General features: G+C 45.7%; 1 pseudogene; it reads left to right on the forward strand.

Annotated features, from left to right (window-relative positions):
- Nucleotides 1-2,403: 2,403 nt before the first annotated feature.
- The window catches only part of LOC125085569 (serine/threonine-protein kinase ULK2-like), an 83,937-nt pseudogene continuing 62,643 nt past the window's right edge, over nt 2,404-23,697 (forward strand).

The following is a 23,697-nucleotide window of genomic DNA, read 5'->3' on the forward strand; positions in this document are numbered from 1 at the left end:
TTGCACACTTGACCCACAGAAGAGACTCAGTAGAGCTATGCAGAGAAACTAGAACAAGGCTTTATTTAATGAAATGAACACTACCTAAAGGTTCTACGAAGAACATGGGGAGAGGGGAGGGGAAACCTATGGGCAGTGGCACGAGTTCTGGGAGCTATGGGACTGGAGACCAAAAGGACATGGATCTCTGTGTACTGTCCCAAGGCCCATGGCCCCTGGGATCACAGACAAGGCCTCAAGCCTCCACCTTCCTTCAAAATGGTGGGTCAGGGATTGGGAAGTTTCCCCAATGTTGGCTGGCAGGCTGGGAGCACAGTTTTGCTCCAGGAGCAGGCTTGCTTTGTGTCTCCCATTCCACACTAGTCTTGCACCGGTGGCACCTGGAAGGAAGTGTAACACCGGCTACATCTCCAGGAAGCCATTGGCTCAGCTGAGCCTCTGCCTCTTGGGCCCCAAGGAAGTGGGCTATGATGTGGAGGAAAATGGCTTGTTGCACGGTGCAGCTTTTTTGTGCCTAATCAAGTGCTGGGCAGGGGCTGAGGGGGTCGTGGTGGCAAGGCTGCTCTGGGCCTTGCTGACCAGGGAGGCGTGACCGCTAGGAGGAGAGGCCAGGACGCCCCCGCCCCCGCAGGTGGCCTTGCTGTCAGTGCTGCAGCCATCTGAGCTAGACCTCTGCTTGGTCAGGTGCCTGGGGATGTGACTGAAGGGAGGGGCACTCGGGGCTCCCGACACAGGGTGGTTCATTGTGCTGGCTCCAAGGATCCCCGACAGGGTGCTCTGGCATGGGCGACCCCCTGTGTTTGGGCCCAGGCTTGCCCTGGAGCCCTGCGGGCCACTTGGGGCCCTGCTCGTTCCTGCTGTGATGCTGAGAGCCCCAAAGCTGGAGCACAGATCTGCAACATCATCTCCTCTCCCCAAACCTGCGGGTGCTGCCGAAAGCACCATGCTGATGGGGGCCAGCATTGTGCTGCCACCTGGGGGGCAGGGCTGCTGGCTGTTGGGCCCAGCATGGAACACAGCGCCGACAGCTGGGGGGCTGCTGCCAAGCCAGGGGCAGCGGCCGCTCCAGGGGCGAGTACAGCAGGGGAGATAGCTGAACCTGGCTGGGCACTGGCACGGGTGCCCTGGGAGGCAGATGCAGGTAAGGGAACCACATAACGCCTGGGTGCCAATGCCCAAGGACAGCTGGGCTAGAGCTGTGCTCAGGGCCTGGAGTGGGTCCGGAGCCTGAGCTGCCAGCTGTCCATGTGGGGGAGAGCTGTGAAGGGTGCTGGCTCCAGGCCACTGCCCACCAACAGCCCCGAGTGGGGTCTGGGCAGTGGATCCGGGGTTGCCCCTACCCCCAGGCAGCAGCACAGGCAGCCCTGGGGGGACTGTGACTGAGGCCATGCTCTCCCTGGGCGGCATTGAGAGGGCCTGGGTAGATGCAAAGTTGCTCCCACTGCAGCCAGGGTGAGACCCCAAGAGGGGAGGCTGAGAAGAAGGGGAGCTGTCCATGGAGGTGACCTGGGTGTCAGAGGCTGGCAAGGGAGCAGCCACTGCAGCAGACAGGGCCAAGGCATTGGAGGGCCAAGTTGGGCCACAGCTGCAGGTGACCTCTGTGTCACCTCGAAGAGCATCTTGGATGTGCTAGAGAGCAGCTCTCTTTACCCAGTCCAGGTCCTCAGCAGTCACTCGAAACCCCAGCTCAGGGGGTGGCGGCAGCCTCAGAGGCTCACCTCGCCTGTGTGGCAGCAGACAAACCTTGCGTTTTCGGGGCCTTTTTCGGGAACAGTCAGCTGGGGATGAGCAGTTCCTCTGCATTGCTGTCTGCCCAGTGGTGGTATCGGCATCCTTTTTCAGCTGGTTCTTCTTCTGGCAAAGTGCAGGCACTCCGGCAGGACATAAGGGGCTCTCTTGGCTGACTTTTTTGGGGGACCTCGGGGGCCATGACGCCTGACTTGTGGCCAGACCCCTCCTCCACTGCACCAGGTGGCAGCACCTGGTGGAACTGTAGGAACTTGTGATGGCATTTCGAGTGGGACAGGAGCTCCTATGGGAGCTGGGGACTTCTTACTGCATGGTTCTTCTGAGCTCTCTTCCCGGGGGAGGGCTCTCAGCAGAGGCCCAGGCCTGGGCACAAAGGAAGAGAGGCCTCCGTGGACCCCCAGGGGCCTAAATGTCCCCTGTGGGGCCCCAGGGCTTTTAGGGTCCTTTGTCTGAGTCTCTAGCTGGGCCATCCCTTTGCCGCTCTCTCTGGGGTCTCTGCACACCCGCTCCGCTGTGGAGACATCGTGGACATTCCTGGGAGTTGAGGGCGGCAGCCCGGTGACAACCCGCCTCTGCAGCACACTGGGGCTGACCGTGTCCACGATGGATTCGCAGCAGTGGCGGCAGGACACCTGTGATCCGGAAGCTGACAGCATGGCCTTCAGCAGGCAGCCCCACCTGCAGGAGGAGGAGAGGAGTCCCAGAAGAAAGCGCGGGGTCTCCAGGATCCTGGAGTACCTTCTGCAAGCTGCTAGGACTGAGCTCGGTTGCCAGCTCGCGGGGTACTTGGAGGAGAGCCTGCGAGTGGACCCCGGGGCGTGGACCGCTGTGCGAGCCCTGGGTGCCAAGAGTAGTCTGCGGGCACAGTGAGCCAGGTGGGGGTAGACCAGCCCTCCTGGCAGGTGTGGACCCGGCAGAGACCAGGGCTGGGGGGAGGGGCATGGCCTGCTCAAGGAGGTGCCCATAGAGCAGTTGGGTAAGGCCAGATGCTGAGGATGGCGATCTAGGCTCACAGCGCTCTCCTTCAGCTGCCAAGTCACGGCAGAAGGCCTAGAGCACAATGCGGGGCCTGTTGCCAGGACACAGCTTTGGAACCTGGAATCTGAGGAACGAGCACGCTTGCAGGAACCCCTGTGCACGTGCACAGCTTCTGTTGGGCTGCCGCCCAGTGCAAGAATCAGGCCTGCAGAGGTGCTGTGGAGGGGTTGACTCCCTCATTCCCCACCCTCAAGGGTTCACAGATCTCTCGGGCTTGAAGGCTGAACTGAGGAAGAGGAACGGGGGTGCTGTGGGTGCCAGCCATCTCCCCTGGCTGGGCCCCAAGCACTAAGGGACAAGAGCTGGTCCCATATCGGCGCCCCTGCGGACCCGTCAGTCAGACATGGCAGGGCTGCATGCATCCTCTCTTCTCTTGGCAAGTGCCCGCATTGCCTTCTTCCCTCGGTGTCAGACCCTTTGGTTCTGAGTGACATCCTGGACAGTGCGCTCACAGTGTTGTGGGGCTCTGGCCTCTAGGAGATGCTCTGAAGACCTTTAGGGTTCTTTCCCCATTTTGATTAATCCAGCAACAGAGTGAAGGTCCAAGTGGGCTTTTCATCTTGCCTTTTGTCCACCATTCTTGTTCCAGTGTCCTTGGCCTGCCCTTGCCATGCTCTTCGTGTACACTTGGCACACCCACGTCTGCGGTTACACCTACAGCTGAGTCTCTCCTCTACTCTCCCTGAAGATCCCACGGACTGGATTCCATTCACAGAACTTTCCTTACTTTCTGACAGCACCCGGTGTGGAGTCTCCTTGGACAGTCCCCACAAGCACCCACTGAAACCCAAAGGGCAATTGTTTCTGGTAACACCCTCTCACAGAGACCCCAGCGGTCCCCTGGCGCCTGTGGGTCCACACAGCAAGGGGTGGTAAGCCCCCCGGTCAGCTACAGCTGCGATCCTGGTGGTCTCTGGGCTTTTCTCTCTTGCTGCTGCTGCCACTCAGAACCGAATTCTCACCACTGACTGCGGCAACTGCCGTGCCGTATTCTTCATGTCTGTTCATCCCTATCCAGTCCTCAGAGGCACATTAAGAAGGAGGGAGTCTTCTCTTCCCTGTTCCATAGTTAGGGATGCTGAGACACGCAGATGATTCACTGCCTGTCCCAGGTCACCCAGCTGGTAGGCTGAAAACTTGGCCTGGGAAGAGAATTTCTTTCCCTGGCAGTTTGCTGCTGAAAACAATTCCCCCCAGGCCAGGAGCCAGCTGTGTTCTTGGATAGTCTGTAGCCATGGAGCAGCAGGACGCCCCCCCACTCCATATGGGAAGCCTGGGAGGTGGGTTTCTGAAATCCTGAACTGTAATCCCATCGGTAATAGTCCCACAGTTTGCTTTGACCAAAGATCCTCTGTATTTGAACATGCTTTCCAATTGTTCAGTAATGGGAGTCCCAACATAACGTGGCTCACATATTTTCGTATGTGGGTATAGATTTTTATCTATCCATAGAGTCAAATGACAAAATTCTTTGTTTTTAGAGGTTATTTCTCATACCTGAATTCAGCTCTACACCCAGGGTGGGACTCAAACTCACAACCCTGAGACCAAGCATCACACACTCCACCAAATGAGCCATCCAGGCGTGTAGTCTTTTTTGAGTATTTCTAAAATTCTGCCTTAAAATTTTTTTAAGATTTTATTTACATATTTGCCAGAGAGAGATGGAGAGAACAAGCAGGGGGGAGGGGTTGCAGCAGAGGGAGAAGCAGACTCCCCTTTGAATAGGGAAACTGATGTGGGCCTCCATTCCAGGACCCCGGCATCATGACCTGAGGAAAGGCAGATGCTTAACACACACAGACAGTCAGGGGTCCCAAAACTTCTGTTTGAATTGTAAACCTGGCAATTATCAATTTATTTATTTATTATTAATTTCATTTATTATTCTTATTAATTTTTAATTTAATTTTATTTTATTAATTTTTCCCGTATTAATTTTATTTTTAAATTAATTTATTTTATTATTTATATTTATTATTATTATTATTTAGTATTTATTTTATTTTATTATTTATTTATTATTTACGGACAAGCTTAGGGAGTCTGTGACACTCACCCAGGCCCCCCATGAGCCTGCTGTCTGGGACTGTAAATAGGAACATTTGCTGATAGAACTGTAGGCCGAGGTGGAAATGGCCCTCTGGACATGTATCTGGGGACCTAAAGAATCAGAAATAAGGAACGGTCACTGACTAACTAAAACTACCTTCCCAGAGCTAAAAGCAGATCCCTCTGAAAATAGAGAATTCCAAAAATAAAGTGAAAACAAACAGCAGGAAAGTCAAATGACTCAAACATCAATATCAAAAAGCAAAGGCATGTCATGACTGAAACAAAGCAGAAGGCACTAGAAAGTAGTCACTCTAAGATGGAAGGACTGATGTGACCAAAATAATTCAGAGAGGAAATGGGGTTTAAATACCGAATAAAAATAGGTCTCAATGATTCTGAAGACCCACATCCATTTTAAAAACTGCAGGGCCCCTCCTACCCAGCTGTCCAACCAGAACCTGGAAAGCACACACAGGTGCTGCAAGGATGGGGGAGGCACAGAGACGGATGGAGGAGGCCCCCTGGGTTGGGTGTCTGGGACCCAGAAGGCCCCATAGATCCTAGAAGGGGACCTTGGCCCTGACATCCCCAGGGCACAGAGCCAAAGGGCACCAGGGCCCTTGCTGGTCTCAGCTCACTGTGTTTTCTGTAGCTGAGAGTGTCTACAAATGTCCCCCAGGAGAGACTTCACCTAGGCATTTGGTTGGGCAGACTTCAAGGGACTGGTCCCCTGGACAGTGATGTGATGTGCAGGAAAGGGGAGACTCTAGGCTTCAGGATGAACAGGCTCAGTCCCACCCCTGAGCCCCATGAGCAGCAGTGGCCCTGATGACACAGGGTGGGAACGGTCACCCTGCCCCTGCCTCCGTCCCCTGCCACACACAAAGACCCATCATGAGACCAACACAGTCAAAGTGCACAGTTCATGGAGCTCCCCCTTCCTTCTGTGAATCCTTTCCTTTCTAATACCCGAGCCAAAGCTGAAGGTGCTTAAAATAAAAGGCATTATGCTATGCTAATGAAAACATGTCATTTCTCTCTGGTGTATTCCAACATGAAAGCTTGCCAAAACATGAGCTTTTATTTATTTATTTTTTGAAGGATTTATTTATTTATTTATTATTTATTTATTTATTTATTTATTTGAAGAGAGAGCCTCTGTGGAAGAGAGGAGGGGTGGGGAAGAGGGAGAGATGCAGACTTCCTGGTGAGCAGAGATCCCAAACTGGGGCTCCATCCCAGGACCCTGAGATCATGACAGGTGGTCAAGGCAGATGCTAGTGGACCTGGCCACCCAGGCTTCCTGAAACAGGAGCCGGTAACACGCGACCAAACCAGTTACGATTACATTATTGAACAGTAGAATTGGAAAACGAATAGAAGGAATACAAGTCATTTGAATCCTGCTTCTTTAACTATTTCCAGGGAAATAGGGCATGAACACTGGCCTCAGGTGTCCCTTTCGTCCAACTACAGAAGAAGCTACTGGAGCTCACACCTCAGGTTGAGAAACGGTGCCATCATGTGACCCCATGTCCCCTGCATCAGGTGGGGAGCCTCCAGTGTCCCCTCCTTGATACCAGCACCGACCCGTATCCACAGGGAAGCAGGGTGGGTCCTGGCGAGCTGTCTGTTTGCATGAGCCCTGCCCTGCCTGTGTCTTCACACTTTTCCCAAGAGCTCTGAGTTGGGGGGAGTCAGAGCTAACCCCAAAGTCTCTTTATTTAAAGATTTTACTTAGTATTTGAGAGAGAGAGATCTGGAGTGCAAGAGCAGAGGGTAGGGGCAGAGGGAGTGGGAGAAACAGACTCCCCACAGTGCAGGGGGCCAGATGAGGGGCTTGATCGCAGGACCCTGGGATCAGGACCCAAGCCAAAGGCAGAAGCTTTAAGCCACTGAGCCACCCAGGCGCCCCTGTGAATAGGTTTATTACCAGTGCTTTGAACACCCTGGCGTCTACCGCAGCATCTTCCTTCTCCTCCTCCTCCTTTTCCCCGTTTTCAGAGTCCGTGTGCTTGGACTCCTCCGCAAAGTTGACCCCCTTACTGGGGGTGCCGCCCCAGGCGGCGGTGCCCGCGTCCCCCCAGGTCCTGCCCTCATGGCCAAAGTCCACGGCGCCTTTGCCCTGTTCTGCTGCAGGCGCCTGAAGTGCAGCAGCGAGAATTCCAGCAGGTCCGCAGGCTGGTGCCTCCGCACCTCCACCGTGCAAAGCCCTGCAGCAGCTCAGTCAGTCGCCGGGGGTCTCGATGAATCCTGCCTGCCACCCGGAGGGCTCCTGGGTGCCGCCCTCACCACCTCCCTGGACGGGCCTGCAGCCCCGCGGCTGCCAACTGAGCGCGCTAGGCCGGCGCTGGAGGCACCACTCTTTGCTAGCGCAGCACCCTGGGCCCCAGGGGCTCGGCTGGCGAGTGCAGCAGATCCCCACGCTTGGCTACTACATGTGGTGGCAGCTGAGCAAGCGAGGCCCAGGAGGGCGGGCAGCATCTCGGGCTCCTCCTGCTTGCCCTGGGGCCGGTCGCTTCTCTCCCCATCCCTCCCACTCTCAACCATTGTTCATTTTTGTGAAGGACTTTGTTTTTTTTTTTTGTTTGTTTGTTTGTTTTTTTTTTAGGGAAAGAGCACATGTGAGTGGGGGAGGCAGGAAGGCCAGGACAAAGAGAGAGTCCTAGTGGACTTTGCCCTGAGCCCAGTGCTTGCCTCAGGCCTCAATTGCAAGAGCCTGAGATTACCATCTGAGCCAGAACCAAGAGTTGGGCACTTCACTGAGGGTGCCGCCCAGGTGCCCCTCAGCTGTTGTTGACCAATTTCTTGAAACTGGCGCCTGAGTGGTTGAGTGACTGCCTTTGGCTCAGGTCATGACCCCGGACCTGCAGGATCTTGTCCTGCCTGGGCTCCCAGCTCCTTGGGGAGTCCGCTTCTCCCTCTGACCTTCCCTTCTCTCATGCTCTCTCTCACTCATTCTCTCTCAAATAAATAAATAAATAAATAAATAAAATCTTTAAAAAAAATTTCTGAGCCTTGTTTTATGGGCTTGAATGTGGTTGATCTCAATGAGTATTTCCTGCATCCTTGGGCATTCTGCTTTTGTTGGGCGTCGTGTTCGAGTGCCAAACAGGTCAAGTAGTTTGAATGGATTTTTAGGTCTACTTACTTCCCAGCTTTCTATCTCCTTCTTCTATGAATTATTGACAGAGGAGTGTTGAATTCTCCCAACTGAATTTGGATTTGTCCATTTCTTTTTTTTTTTTTTTAAGATTTTATTTATTTATTTGACAGAGAGAGATCACAAGCAGGCAGAGAGGCAGGCAGAGAGACAGGAGGAAGTAGGCTCCCTGCTGAGCAGAGAACCCGATGCGGGACTCTATCCCAGGACTCCGAGATCATGACCTGAGCCTAAGGCAGTGGCTTAACCCACTGAGCCACCCAGGCGCCCTGTCCATTTCTTTTTTTCAGGATGTTTTTGCTTCATGGATTTTGAAGCTTTCTAATCAGATGCAGGCACCTTTATGATGCCCATGTCTTTCTAAATTGATCCTTTGTTGTCCTGAATTGTCTTCTTTCTCTGTTCATTATATTTGTTGTCTTTCTATTGTCTCTTGTCAAGACCTATGGAATTCAGCCTTTTAGGATTAGTATGTGTACGGGATAGCCCCTTCCATCATTTTTCTTTTTCACAAAATCTATATTATCCTCTGCATCCTTCTATTTAAAGTTTATTTTTCACTGACATATTTAGGTCTTTTATTTAAATAGAATCTTAGTAGTTATTTCTTAAGATAATTGTTGAAATGTTTAAGTTGAAGTGTACTACCTCGCTAGTTGTGTTTTCTTTTTCCCGTCTGTTCCTTCTTCCCTTGTGAGCTGCCTTCCTTTAGATGAAATGAGTCATTTGTAGGCTACTATCTGCCTTCTATTATTGGCTGTCCCACGGGCAGTGAGATATTAGTAGGTAATTCTGACTCTTTCTAAAGTTGTTCTTCCACTTGTTTAGGGAATTTGTAGACTAACCTTTATTTGAGGGATCATTTAGTCCCACTACTAACTCATGATCCTTACCAGGTCTCTACTGAATATTCTGACTTAGCCAAAAGAACACTTCCCTCTGACTGGTTGGAACTCAAATGACCTCTAGCCTTGTATGAGTCTTGGGAACCATCTGGTTCAGTTGCCTTTACTCTTCGTTAGAACCTGGGGCATTTTCTTAGACACACACTGCTTCCTATTGAGCAAGGACTCAAGAGGACTCCAGTGTGTATTTCCAATAGCTTGTTTTCTGCTTGACTTCCTTGTTTCTGGAAGCCATGACCTTCTCATCACTCCAGCCTTCCTGAATTCCAATCTGTCTTTCCTCACACCAGTGAGATTCCCATCTTTTCCTTGGAATCTCCTCCATACCCCCACCATCCAGAACTCCTCCAGGTGAAAAGCCGAGTGAATCCTGGGGCTCAGTTTTTTTTTTTTTTTTTTTTTTGTTTGTTTGTTTGTTTGCTTGTTTTCCTTTTCACAGGGTTCACAAATGTGTGTTCCTTTTCAATGTTTTAAAGAGTTAGATAAATATATATTTTTTTCCCAATTCCCCATGGGCTTATGGTTGGTTTCTTTTCCTCTAACAAGGTTTGTATTAGTTTTCTAGGGCTGCTCTAACAAGATACCACAAACCTAGTGGCTTAAACAACAGAAATGGACAGTCTCACAGTTCTAGAGGCTACAATGTTGGTAGGCCATGCTCCTTTTGTAGGTATTAAGGAAGGATCTGTTCCAGGCCCCTCTCCCAGCTTGAAGGATTGCCCTGGCTTTGGACTGCTTCACATGGCCTTCTCCCTCAGTGCATATCTGTGTATCCCAAGTTTCCCTTCTTAGAAGGACACAAGTCCTACTGAATTAGGGGCCCACCCTACTCAAATATGACCTTATCCTAGCTAGTTACATCTCCAGGGACCCTATTTCCAAATAAGGTCATGCTCCCAGGTGCTGGGGTTTAGGACTGGGGTAGTTTATATGCACACACACACACACACACACACACACACACACACACACATATATACATATATATATTCTATTTTTTAGTTTTTTTGTGGGTTTTTTTTTTGCTAATTTTGCTAATATTTTTGTTAAGAATCTCAGTCTTCCTTCCTTTCACTACAAGGTTATCTGCATGTTTTTGGTGCCTACTGAACAATTCTACCACCTCTACCTCCTCAATCTCCATGAAAGTTATTGTTACCTAAAGTCGTCTGCCATCTTTTTTAAAAACAGTTGGCATTTTTTTGGAGTTTACAGTTCTTTTAGTATTGAGCATCTGTTTATAGGCTGACGAAGGTGACTTTCATCCTACTCTTTCCTTCTGAATTTGTTTCTTTTTGGGAAAGTAAATGCCCTAGTGTTTTAAAAGCAGGATCTATAAAAGCTAAATGGTTCTTCTTTGTAAGTCTACATTCCTTTTTCTCATTTTGTATGTACTTTAAGTGACCAGAGATTTGGAGGCTGACAGCATTTATCAGCATTTAAAAGACATAAAGGAAAAAAATGTATTTTTTAAAAGGGATATAAAAAGTGATGAAGCAAACAAATTGCAAGGCAATGGAAAAAAATAGGGGCTCAGCCATTTCATGAAATGTCAATGGGTTCTATACTCTAATGAAAAGATTAGATGTGTTAGATTGCATCAATACACACATAATGATGTGCTGCTTCTAGGAGATATGTAATAGCTCACCAAGGCAAAGATAAAATTTTGGACTATTGAATACCTAAAATTGAACAACTAATCTATAAACCTAGAAGGGGACATGCTAGCCAGTATAATAAATTAGGGAGGAAACATTATAGATATAACAACTGGATAAAATGAGTGAAATTTGTATAGAAAGATATTCTAAGAGAACATACAAAGTATGAGAATCAGGAAGTGAATTAATCAAGGTCATTGGATATAAGTTAAAAATTAAGAAAAATTCATTGGAATTCTGTGAAATACGAACAAAGGTTGAAAATCCTATTGATGAGACCAATAAAACTAGGACTTAATCTATCCAAAGACTTTATACAGTCTCTGCACGGCAAGTGTCCACCCAGAAAACCATCAAAGATGACGAAGGGGAATTCATGATCTAAAGAAATGGGATGTCCAATACGTTAATATGTTACCTATGTTAACAGAACAGGTTCATAGATTGGATGATCGGTATTGTAAAGATTCAATTTATACCAACTTGATTGAGAGATTCAGTGCAATCCCAGTTTCCTATCTAGCAAGGGCCTGTGTACATGGATAAGCCAATTCTTATATTTCCATGGAAATGAAAAGGACTAGTCATTCCCCAGCAAATCTGAAGAATGAAGCGAGAGCAAGAGTGAGGGAGAAAGAGAGTGAGAGGAGAATATGATGGGATTGAATTTATTACAAAAAGACTCTTGAAATGACCAGAGAAAACAGACAGACAAAAAAGGGCAGACTTGGACAAAGCGGTGCTAAACGACGTGAATATCCACATGGAACATAAGAGCCTAAAACGCTATTCCAGACTGATGTAGCCTAAATACGAAAGATGACATCACAAGTTTTCTGGAAGATAAAATAGGAAAACATTTTATGATCTGGGAGGTGGCAGAGATTAGTGGAACAGGACACCAAAACCATGAAGCATAAGAAAGGATGGGAAGTTGTACTCTACTCATTGAAAGGTTAAAAAATAAATCTTGCCCACCAAATGAGAAGACTAAAACTATGAAATGCTTTATCGATATACCAGCTAAGGAACTGTATACAAACCTAGATAGGATAACTAGGAATCAAGAAAGAAAGGTAGGTAACTTCAAAACAATGAAAATCCTTGAACAGAAATATCCCAAGTAGAAAACCATTAGCCAATAAACACATGAAAGATCCCTAACATCCTCAGTGATCACAAAAGAGCAAAGGAAAACACAATGTGTTAGTGTTAACACACAGAAGGCAGACCCAAAAAAGTGTTGCTTCATCCAATGGATTGAATAGTGAAAAACTGATTTAATCATGGAGTGGGGCACCTGGGTGGCTCCATGGTGAAACATCTGCTTTCTGCTGGGGTCCTGATGCCAGGGTCTTGGGATCAAGCCCTGCCTGGGGCTCTCTGCTCAGCACGAAGCCTGCTTCTCCCTGTCCCACTTACCTGCTTGTGCTCCCTCTCTGCTTCTGCTCCCTCTCTCCCTGTCTCCCTCTTTCTGTCAAGTCAGTCAATCAATCAACCAATTCTTTAAATTAAATCAGTAAAAATAAAAGGGAGACATATGGGGTACTAATGAACAACAAGAATATTTAGGGTTTTTTTTTTAAGATTTTATTTCTTCCTTTGACAGACAGAGATGAGAAGTAGGCAGAGAGGCGGGCAGAGAGAGAGGGGAAAAGAGGCTCCCTGCTAAGCAAAGAGTCAGATGCAGGGCTGGGTCCCAGGACCCTGGGATCATGACCTGAGCCAAAGGCAGGAGACTTAACCCACTCTGCCACCCAGGCACCCCTTTGAATTGGTTTCTTGCCACCTTGTTGAACGCCCTGGCGTCCTCAGCCAGCTTGGAAGCTGAAGGAGGCAGCGGGGCCCTGAATTCAGAGCAACTGTCTTCTCCAGGAAAAGCGTCCTCCCCCAAACAGTGTCTGAGAAGAGAGAGCATAGATGAGAGAGGAAGTGGCCCCCTTCCTGAGGGCTGAGCACCCAGGTTGAGGGGCCGGTCTCTGCCAGCTCAGCACCTGGCGCCGTCCATGGGGAAGCGGTCTGCTAACTCTGAGTGTGTGTGAACGCTTGAGGTAAAGTCCCTCTGCCTCCCTGTAAGAGAGAAGTCAGTGAGGAATGCCAACACCATCCCTGCACACGTCGCTCCACGGAGAAGGATGCCTTCTCAATCCTGAGCCTGCACAATGTGAGAGAGAACCAGAGCCTTACCTCCAAGAAACAAGGCTGAAGCTGAGCTGCCTGTCACGTGCAGGCCTCTATAGAGGAGATAGAAAGAGTGGCACCCTCGTGTTGGTAGGGAAGCCTGAGGAAGGTTCCTGGCCCTCGGGTCAGAGGACCTCCGAGAAGCTGGTTCACTCGGCCTCACAGAAGCCCCACAGAAGGGAGTCGAAACCAGCTCCTGCTGCTACCATGACTGCGGGACTCACAGCCGAACACACACTCCAGGTCTGAGGGCACGGGTGGACCTCTTACAGCAGCCCTGCTTCCTTCAGCCTGATGCCCGCCGTAGGTCTGCCCTACGGGAGCAGGCTTAGCAAAGCACTGTGCTGCACACCTCTGCTCACGCAGAGGACAGGACGGTGATGCCGGCCTTCAGGCAGACCTCTCTGGGGGCGCCTTGAGCCCGGAGGCCTGCCCTAAACGGGCGGTGGCAGCACAGAGCCAGTGCCACGGGATGGCTTCAGGATGACGCATTTACCCAACAAGCCCCACTCTGTCCTGTGAAGAGAGAAGTGGTGGTGACACCTAGACGCACAGAGCATGGCGCCAACCCCTCGGCTCCTCGAACGAGTTTAAAGCAGGGGGCCCTGTCAGTATCGCATTCCCCTAAAGCCCAAAGCCTTCTCTCAGATGCGGATGAACACACACTCCACTGCAGGGACCTGTGGGTGCCGCCAGCACCTGTGGCACGACAGCAGGCTTCAGGGGGACACGGTCGTACCACGCAGGGGCCTGGAAGCCGAACGAGACAGCGCTGCCCTGAATGATAAAAGGAAATAAGTATTTTTTGCAGACCTGCTTTTCTGGCCTGCTGTGAGCTGACAGCTCTCCACTTCCTTCTTGCTCATGGAGTGCTGCTGTTTAGGGAAATGAGCTGTTTTAGGCTTTTGGCTTGGCTCTCCATGCTGGGTGTGATCCCGCTTGGGCAGGACTGTGGTTCCTGGTTCCCCAGCACAGAGCAGAAGGCGCTGCCATTCTTCTGAACTTCCATATGCCTCTGTGTGAGGGCGGTGGGGCTGGGGCTCAAAGAATTGGGTACAGGGGGAGGAGTCAAGATGGTGGAGAAGTAGCAGTCTGAGACTACTTCAGGTAGCAGGAGATCAGCTAGATAGCTTATCTAAAGATTGCAAACACCTACAAATCCAACAGGAGATCGAAGAGAAGAAGAACAGCAATTCTAGAAACAGAAAATCAACCACTTTCTGAAAGGTAGGACTGGCGGAGAAGTGAATCCAAAGCGACGGGAAGATAGACTGCAGGGGGAGGGCCCGCCTCCCGGCAAGTGACGGAGCAACAGAGTACAAAACCAGGACTTTTAAAATTCTGTTCCTCTAAGGGACATCACTCCAGAGGCTAAACCAGGGTGAAGCCCATGCGGGGTCAGTGTGGCCTCAGGTCCCACAGAGCCACAGAAGGTTCAGGGGTGTTTGAGTGTTGCAGAGCTTGCAGGTATTAGAACAGGGAAGCCGGCTACAGAGACAGAGCTGAGGAGTGAGCTCTCAGCTCGGGGTTACCTTGAACCTGTCGCAGGTTCGGTGAGCTTGGAGCACGGCCGGAGGCCAGGGAGACGGGAGCAATTGGCGCTATTCTCTGAGGGCGCACTGAGGAGTGGGGCCCCGAGCCCTTGGCTCCTCCGGGCTGGAGACTGGGAGGCCGCCATTTTCATTCCCATCCTCCGGAACTCTACGGAAAGCGCTCAGGGAACAAAAGCTCCTGAAAGCAAATCCAAGCTGATTACTCAGCCCGATCCCTGGTAAGGGCGGTGCAATTGCGCCTGGGGCAAAGACATTTGAGAATCACTACAACAGGCTCCTCCCCCAGAAGATCAACAAGAAATCCAGCCAGGACTAAGTTCACCTACCAAGGAGTACAGTTTCAATACCAAGGAAAACAGTGGAATTCCAGAAGAGGAGAAAGCAAAGCACGGAACTCATGACTTTCTCCCCATGATTCTTTAGTCTTGCAGTTAATTTAATTTTTTTTTCTATTTCAATATTTTTTCTTCTTCTGCTAAATTTTTTTTAACTTTTACCCTTTTCTTTTTTAAAGTTTTTAACTAGTTTATCTAATATATATTTTTTTCTTTTTTATATTTTTTCTTGATTCGTTTTCTTTTTTTAATTGTTTCTTTTTTTTTTCCTTAACCTCTTTTTATCTCCTTTCTCCCCCCCCCCCCCACGATTTGGGATCTCTTCTGATTTGGTTAAAGCATATTTTCCTGTGGTCTTTGCCACCCTTTTAGTATTTTACTTGGTCCTTCATATACTCTTATCTGGACAAAATAACAAGGCGGAAAAATTCACCACAAAAAAAAAAAAAAAAAAAAAAAGAACAAGAGGCAGTACCAAAGGCTAGGGACCTAATCAATACAGACATTGATAATATGTCAGATCTAGAATTCAGAATGACGATTCTCAAGGCTCTAGCCGGGCTTGAAAAAGGCATGGAAGATATTAGAGAAACTCTCTCGGGAGATATAAAAGCCCTTTCTGGAGAAATAAAAGAACTAAAATCTAACCAAGTTGAAATAAATAAAGCTATTAATGAGTTGCAATAAAAAATGGAGGCGGCTCTCACTGCTAGGATAAATGAGGCAGAAGAAAGAATTATCAATATAGAAGACCAAATGACAGAGAATAAAGAAGCTGAGCAAAAGAGGGACAAACAGCTACTGGACCATGAGGGGAGAATTCAAGAGATAAGTGACACCATAAGACGAAATAACATTAGAATAATTGGGATTCAAGAAGAAGAGAGAGAGGAGGAAGCAGAAGGTATATGGGGGAGAATTATTGGAGAGAATTTCCCTAATATGGCAAAGGGAACAAGCATCAAAATCCAGGAGGTGCAGAGAACCCCCCTCAAAATCAATAAGAATAGGTCCACACCCCATCACCTAATAGTAAAATTTACAAGTCTTAGTGACAAAGAGAAAATCCTGAAAGCAGCCCAGGAAAAGAAGTCTGCAACATACAATGTTACAAATATTAGATTGGCAGCAGACTTATCCACAGAGACCTGGCAGGCCAGAAAGAGCTGGCATGATATATTCAGAGCACTAAACGAGAAAAACATGCAGCCAAGAATACTATATCGAGCTAGGCTATCATTGAAAATAGAAGGAGAGATTAAAAGCTTCCAGGACAAACAAAAACTGAAAGAATTTGCAAAAACCAAACCAGCTCTACAGGAAATATTGAAAGGGGTTCTCTAAGCAAAGAGAGACCCTAAAACTAGTAGATCAGAAAGGAACAGAAACAATATACAATAACAGTCACCTTACAGGCAATACAATGGCACTAAATTCATATCTCTCAATACTTACCCTGAATGTTAATGGGCTAAATGCCCCAATCAAAGGACACATGGTATCAGAATGGATAAAAAAACAAAACCCATCTATATGTTGCCTTCAAGAAACTCATTTTAGACCCGAAGACAACTCCAGATTTAAAGTGAGGGGGGTGGAAAACAATTTACCATGCTAATGGACATCAGAAGAAAGCAGGAGTGGCAATTCTTATATCAGATCAATTAGCTTTTAAGCCAAAGACTATAATAAGTGATGAGGAAGGACACCATATCATACTCAAAGGATCTGTCCAACAAGAAGATCTAACAATTTTAAATATCTATGCCCCTAACGTGGGAACAGCCAACTATATAAACCAATTAATAACAAAATCAAAGAAACACATCAAAAATAATACAATAATAGTAGGGGACTTTAACCCTCCCCTCACTGAAATGGACACATCATCCAAGCAAAAGATCAACAAGGAAATAAAGGCCTTAAATGACACACTGGACCAGATGGACAACACATATATATTCAGAACATTTCATCCCAAAGCATCAGAATACACATTCTTCTCTAGTGCATATGGAACATTCTCCAGAATAGATCACATCCTGGGTCCTAAATCAGGTCTCAACCAGTATTAAAATATTGGGATCATTCCCTGCATATTTTCAGACCACAATGCTCTGAATCTAGAACTCAATCACAAGAGGAAATTTGGAAAGAACCCAAATACATGGAGACTAAACAGCATCCTTCTAAAGAACGAATGGGTCAACCAGGAAATTAAAGAAGAATTGAAAAAAATCATGCAAACAAATGGTAATGAAAACACAACGGTTCAAAATCTGTGGGACACAACAAAGGCAGTCCTGAGAGGAAAATATGTAGCAGCACAAGCCTTTCTCAAGAAACAAGAAAGGTCTCAAGTACACAACCTAACTCTACACCTAAGGAGCCTGAGAAAGAACAAGAAAGAAACCCTAAACCCAGCAGGAGAAGAGAAATCATAAAGATCAGAGCAGAAATCAATGAAATAGAAACAAACAAACAAACAAAAAAAAAAAACAATAGAACAAATCAACGAAACTAGGAGCTGGTTCTTTGAAAGAATTAATAAGATTGATAAACCCCTGGCCAGACTTATCAAAAAGAAAAGAGAAAGGACCCAAATAAATAAAATTATGAATGAAAGAGTACAGATCACAACTAACACCAAAGAAATACAGACAATTATAAGAACATACTATGAGCAACTCTACGCCAACAAATTTGACAATTTGGAAGAAATGGATGCATTCCTAGAGACATTTAAACTACCACAACTGAACCAGAAAGAAATAGAAAACCTGAACAGACCCATAACCAGTAAGGAGATTGAAACAGTCATCAAAAATCTCCAAACAAACAAAAGCCCAGGGCCAGACAGCTTCCCAGGGGAATTCTACCAAAGATTTAAAGAAGAACTAATTCCTATTCTCCTGAAACTGCTCCAAAAAATAGAAATGGAAGGAAAACTTCCAAACACATTTTATGAGGCCAGCATCCCCTTGATCCCATAACCAGACAAGGATCCCACCAAAAAAGAGAACTACAGACCAATATCCTTGAAGAACACAGATGCGAAAATTCTCACCAAAATACTAGCCAATAAGATTCAACAGTACACTAAAAGAATTATTCACCACGACCAAGTGGGATTTATTCCAGGGCTGCAAGGCCGGTTCGACATCCACAAATCAATCAATGTGATAAAATACATTAATAAAAGAAAGAACAAGAACCATATGATACTCTCCATAGATGCTGAAAAAGCATTTGACAAAGTACAGCATCCCTTCCTGATCAAAACTCTTCAAAGTGTAGGGATAGAGGGCACATACCTCAATATCATCAAATCCATTTATGAAAAACCCACTGCAAATATCATTCTCAATGGAGAAAAACTGAGAGCTTTTCTGCTAAGGTCAGGAACACGGCAGGGATATCCATTATCACCCCTGCTATTCAACATAGTACTAGAAGTCCTAGCCTCAGCCATCAGATAACAAAAAGAAATTAAAGGCATCCAAATCAGCAAAGAAGAAGTCAAACTATCACTCTTCGCAGATGATATGATACTATATGTGGAAAACCCAAGGACTCCACTCCACATCTGCTAGAACTTGTACAGGAATTCAGTAAAGTGTCAGGATGTAAAATCAATGCTCAGAAATCAGTTGCATTTCTCTACACCAACAACAAGACAGAAGAAAGAGAAATTAAAGAGTCAATCCCACTTACAATTGCACCCAAAACTATAAGATACCTAGGAATAAACCTAACCAAAGAGGCTAAGAATCTATACTCAGAAAACTATAAAGAACTCATGAAAGAGGGATGCCTGGGTGGCTCAGTTGGTTAAGCCGCTGCCTTCGGCTCAGGTCATGATCCCAGCATCCTGGGATCGAGTCCCGCATCGGGCTCCTTGTTCTGTGGGGAGCCTGGTTCTCCCTCTGCCTCCGCCTCTGCCTGCCACTCTGTCTGCCTGTGCTCACTCGTGCTCTCTCTCTCTCTCTGACAAATAAATAAATAAAATCTTTAAAAAAAAAAGAACTCATGAAAGAAATCGAGGAAGACACAAAGAAATGGAAAAATGTTCCATGCTCCTGGATTGGAAGAATAAATATTGTGAAAATGTCTATGCTACCTAAAGCATTCTACACATTTAATGCAATTCCTATCAAAATGCCATCCATTTTGTTCAAAGAAATGGAACAAATAATCCTAAAATTTATATGGAACCAGAAAAGACCTCGAATAGCAAAAGGAATATTGAAAAAGAAAGCCAAAGTTGGTGGCATCACAATTACGGACTTCAAGCTCTATTACAACACTGTCATCATCAAGACAGCACAGTACTGGCACAAAAACAGACACATAGATCAATGGAACAGAATAGAGAGCCCAGAAATAGACCCTCAACTCTATGGTCAATTAATCTTCGACAAAGCAGGAAAGAATGTCCAATGGAAAAAAGACAGCCTCTTCAATAAATGGTGTTGGGAAAATTGGACAGCCACATACAGAAAAATGAAATTGGCCATTTCCTTACACCACACACGAAAATAGACTCAAAATGGATGAAGGACCTCAGTGTATGAAAGGAATCCATCAAAATCCTTGAGGAGAACACAGACAGCAACCTCTTCATCCTCAGCCGCAGCAACATCTTCCTAGGAACATCGCCAAAGGCAAGGGAAGCAAGGGCAAAAATGAACTCTTGGGACTTCATCAAGATCAAAAGCTTTTGCACAGCAAAGGAAACAGTTAACAAACCCAAAAGACAACTGACAGAATGAGAGAAAATATTTGCAAACAACCTATCAGATAAAGGGCTAGTGTCCAAAATCTATAAAGAACTTAGCAAACTCAACACCCAAAGAACAAATAATCCAATCAAGAAATGGGCAGAAGATATGAACAGACATTTCTGCAAAGAAGACATCCAGATGGCCAACAGACACATGAAAAAGTGCTCCATATCACTCGGCATCAGGGAAATACAAATCAAAACCACAATGAGATACCACCTCACACCAGTCAGAATGGTTAAATTTAACAAAATTTAACAAAATTTAATGTTAAATTTAACAGGGAATGACAGATGCTGGAGAGGGTGTGGAGAAAGAGAAACCCTCCTACACTGTTGGTGGGAATGCAAGCTGGTGCAACCATTCTGGAAAACAGCATGGAGGTTCCTCAAAAAGTTGAAGATAGAGCTACCCTATGACCCAGCAATTGCACTGCTGGATATTTACCCTAAAGATACAAACGTAGTGATCTGAAGGGGCATGTGCACACAAATGTTTATAGCTGCAATGTCTACACGAGCCAAACTATGGAAAGAACCTAGATGTCCATCAACAGACGAATGGATAAAGAAGATGTGGTATATATACACAATGGAATACTATGCAGCCATCAAAAGAAATGAAATCTTGCCATTTGCGACAATGTGGATGGAAATAGAGGGTATCATGCTGAGCAAAATAAGTCAATCAGAGAAAGACAACTATCATATGATCTCCTTGATATGAGGAAGTGGAGATGCAACATGGGGGGTTAAGGGGGTAGGAGAAGAATAAATGAAACAAAATGGGATTGGGAGGGAGACAAACCATAAGTAACTCTTAATCTCACAAAACAAACTGAGGGTTGCTGGGGGGAGGGGGGTTGGGAGAAGGGGGTTGGGAGAAGGGGGGTGGGGTTATGGACATTGGGGAGGGTATGTGCTATGGTGAGTGCTGTGAAGTGTGTAAACCTGGAGATTCACAGACCTGTACCCCTGGGGATATAAATATATTATATGTCTATAAAAAATTAAAAATAAAAATAAATAAAAAATTAAATAAAAGAATTGGGTACAGTCTGTTTGAATTTTTTGTCTAGTCCTCTGGAGAATTAAGTGAAGTAAATCATCCCAAGTCACAGAGTCTCTTGCAGAACGTAATTTAGCTCTTGACTTGTGGCATCCAGAACCTTGGCGAACTCCGTGAAACCACTCTTTGGCCATCACTGTATGGCTTCTCATTGCACAGAAGAGCTCTAGACTAGAAGCACTGAGATGCCAGTTTTTATTTCCAATCAGTGTGAACTGATAACTTCATTGATGAAATCCAATAAAAACAAATAGTTTTAAAAATGAAGTTAAGAAAGACCAACAAACAGCTGTCCCAAGTTATTATTAGGTTTAACAGACATAAAATTATTTTGTTAAATTGTTTTAAGCCTTTTAAAATTTCTTATGTTTAGTTTCTATAATTATCTCATGTGGGCTAGTACCAAATAATTCCCTGATTGGCGCTGGCTTTTGAATTACACTCTGAGGGATACTGTCTTACCTTATCCTCTTATCCTCTTATCCTCTGCCAGAACTCCTCATTCTTACATTTAGGATATAAGTGAAGCCAACTGCTTTTGGGAAGGGCTGTATCTTGAATCACATTTGAACACTGTCTCCAGTTAGGCTATAGGAAGCACAATTTAAAATTTAATTAACATTGTAAAAATTATTATTGAAGAATCAAGAAGCCAGTCTTTGAATTACCCAAGCAACGGATCTGGATATCATATAGTATATGATTTTGAGAGATGTAGTAAAACTTCTGAAATCAGTTCATTAAAAATCAGTCTGTTACCAAGACATGTGAGGAAATAAATGTCTTTCCTTTGCCAACAATTCCCAGATAACATGATTGCTTCCAAATAAACATAAGAATCAGAAAAACAAAAAACTAATCATCCTGGGTCACTTATTGCAGAAATCAAATTGTGCATTTAGCATTGCTAGATAGGATTATCAAATCATTGCTCAAATCGTAAACTTTACAAAGTGGAAGTGCTTTTCTGAGGAGCAGAGACTCCTTCCTGCCCCCCACAAATTTACCATAGCTATGACCGAACAATGAATCTTTCCTTAGTTCTTTCCATAAACAGAATTGAACAAAATAACTATATTAGTGTCATCAAAACTTGGCTTGGCTTTGAAGTTGGGATGCTTAAACTATTGTGTTGGGATTTTAAATTTCACTTACTAATAGATTTTGTGATTTTATTTTACTTGTTTAATAATTAATAAGTATAGTATTTTATTAAAATGCTGCCATTATTTTTTTTTTAATTTGTGCTTCATTCTTTCTCTAAATTCTATTTAATGTTTACTTTTCAGGAATTACCCAACTCTGTCTTTCTGGTGATGGAGGTAGGTAGTATATGTGCTGTTTAATTTACTTCAAATTCCTTCTGGTTAATATGTACTTTAAAGTGGACTGTAGATTGTTATTTGAAATTTTGAATTAATAAAGTCCATTTAGTGACTTAGATTCTACTTTATAAGGAATATATAATTAAAAATCTTGATACTATAATTCTTGATTTTTCAGGCTAGATTTACATTATATAGAAACTATTTTTAATTAAAATTAGCTGATCATGATTTGAATTAATCTTGAATCAGTTTCCTTATTGTAATTATCTTTTCTTTTATGTATCAGTACTGAAATGGTGGAGACCTGGCAGATTATTTGCAAGGTAATTTTTGTCTGTCAGTGTTCAATAAAGATAGTGCTGTGGTCTGTTGAATCCTCAGAGTTACTTCCGAAATAATGCCGACCCTGTTTTCTGCACTTGTACAGAAACGTTCAATAAATATTTGTGTATTTGTTTAAGTGTGATTGCTTTGCTGACCAACTGTTGTTTATTGTGGTTTTATCCCTAAACTTGCGGATAAGTGCTTCACTCTCTCTGTTACTGTTGGAGAGATGGGTCCTCTCCCCAAGAGAGAAAAAGACCAGATGGTTCTCATCTTCAAGAGACTCTCCTGGGTTGCCAGCAGTGAACCTTTAGTCCCTTTCATTTCTTTCAAAATTAAAAAAAAATCACAATGCAAAAAATATATCTAAGAATGTGTTTATCAATGTGACTCTTTCTATAAATTAAAAAGTTACAAAGGATTAGTTAAAAGTAACATTGAAATTTTTCGTGGCAGAGGTAAGATTTTAGTACTAGATGGTGCTTGAAATTCTGTATCCAGAATGTGTATAGGAGGATGGATATAAGGCATTCAGATCAAAATGTGTCTGTCTCCCACAAGTATGTTTCAAAATTGTGTTATATGAGGCCAGCTGTTGATCCCTTAAAATGCAAGGGAAATATGCAAAAAAATATCTCAACCTCTAAACTGGTCATGGCAGTTGGTGGTGACCCTAAGACTTACAAAGGGTGTGGACAGCTTACGAGAACATAATTAAAATGTTCAATTTCACCTAGTAATTAGGGAGTGCAATTGAAAGTGAGCTTTGAAAAATCTTTGAAATATGAAACATCACTGGCTTTCAAAAGCTGCATAGATATTAATAGGAAGAGCCCTGGGAATGTTGCCCCCGTGCCTGTTTGGTGTGGTGCTGTGTGAGGTGGCCCCTGGGTGCCAAGCTCCTTGCAGCCCATGGCGGTGGCGGGCCTGGGTGTATAGGGGACAGCGGCGACCCTAGGACACCGACGACCATGGACGCCACACGGTCCACTGCCAGCAGAGCTCCCGCAGTCCGCATACATCAGCTGGCCAGCTGGGCAGTGCAAGTGCCACCTTGGAGAAGGAGCAGACCGGGCATCCTGTTCGTCCTGATGGGCGAGAGGCAGGCCCAAGGGGAGCCGAGACCCCACCTGGTCCCGTGCTCTCCTGCCCTGAGGGGACCGATGCTCCGAGGCTCCTGCTTACCCTGGCCAGTCCCGCCTGCCCTGCCCACTAGGGGCCCTCTGCAGTAGCCGAGCAAGAGCAGCAGGACCCCTCCGGAGCCAGCATGCTTTAGGGAGGCACTGGGGACAGAGACAGTGTTTGGAAGCTTGGTTTTTGACTGATTGTTGCGGAAGGAGAGGAGGGAGTGAGTGACTGAAGGAAGGAAGGAAAGGAAGAGAAGAAGGAAAGGAACGAAGGAAGGAAATTGGTAGCCCTCCCCCCATTTAAAAAAAAATATATAAATAGTGGAAACTCTGCCTGAGTCCTTCCCTAGTCCCACTCCCGTCCTTACCCTGTTACCTTGAATTTCGGAGTTTATTGCATGTGTAGTTTTGTGTTTTTTCCAA

This window comes from Lutra lutra, chromosome 15, assembly GCF_902655055.1.
Source record: "Lutra lutra chromosome 15, mLutLut1.2, whole genome shotgun sequence".
In the NCBI taxonomy this organism is placed as follows: domain Eukaryota; kingdom Metazoa; phylum Chordata; class Mammalia; order Carnivora; family Mustelidae; genus Lutra; species Lutra lutra.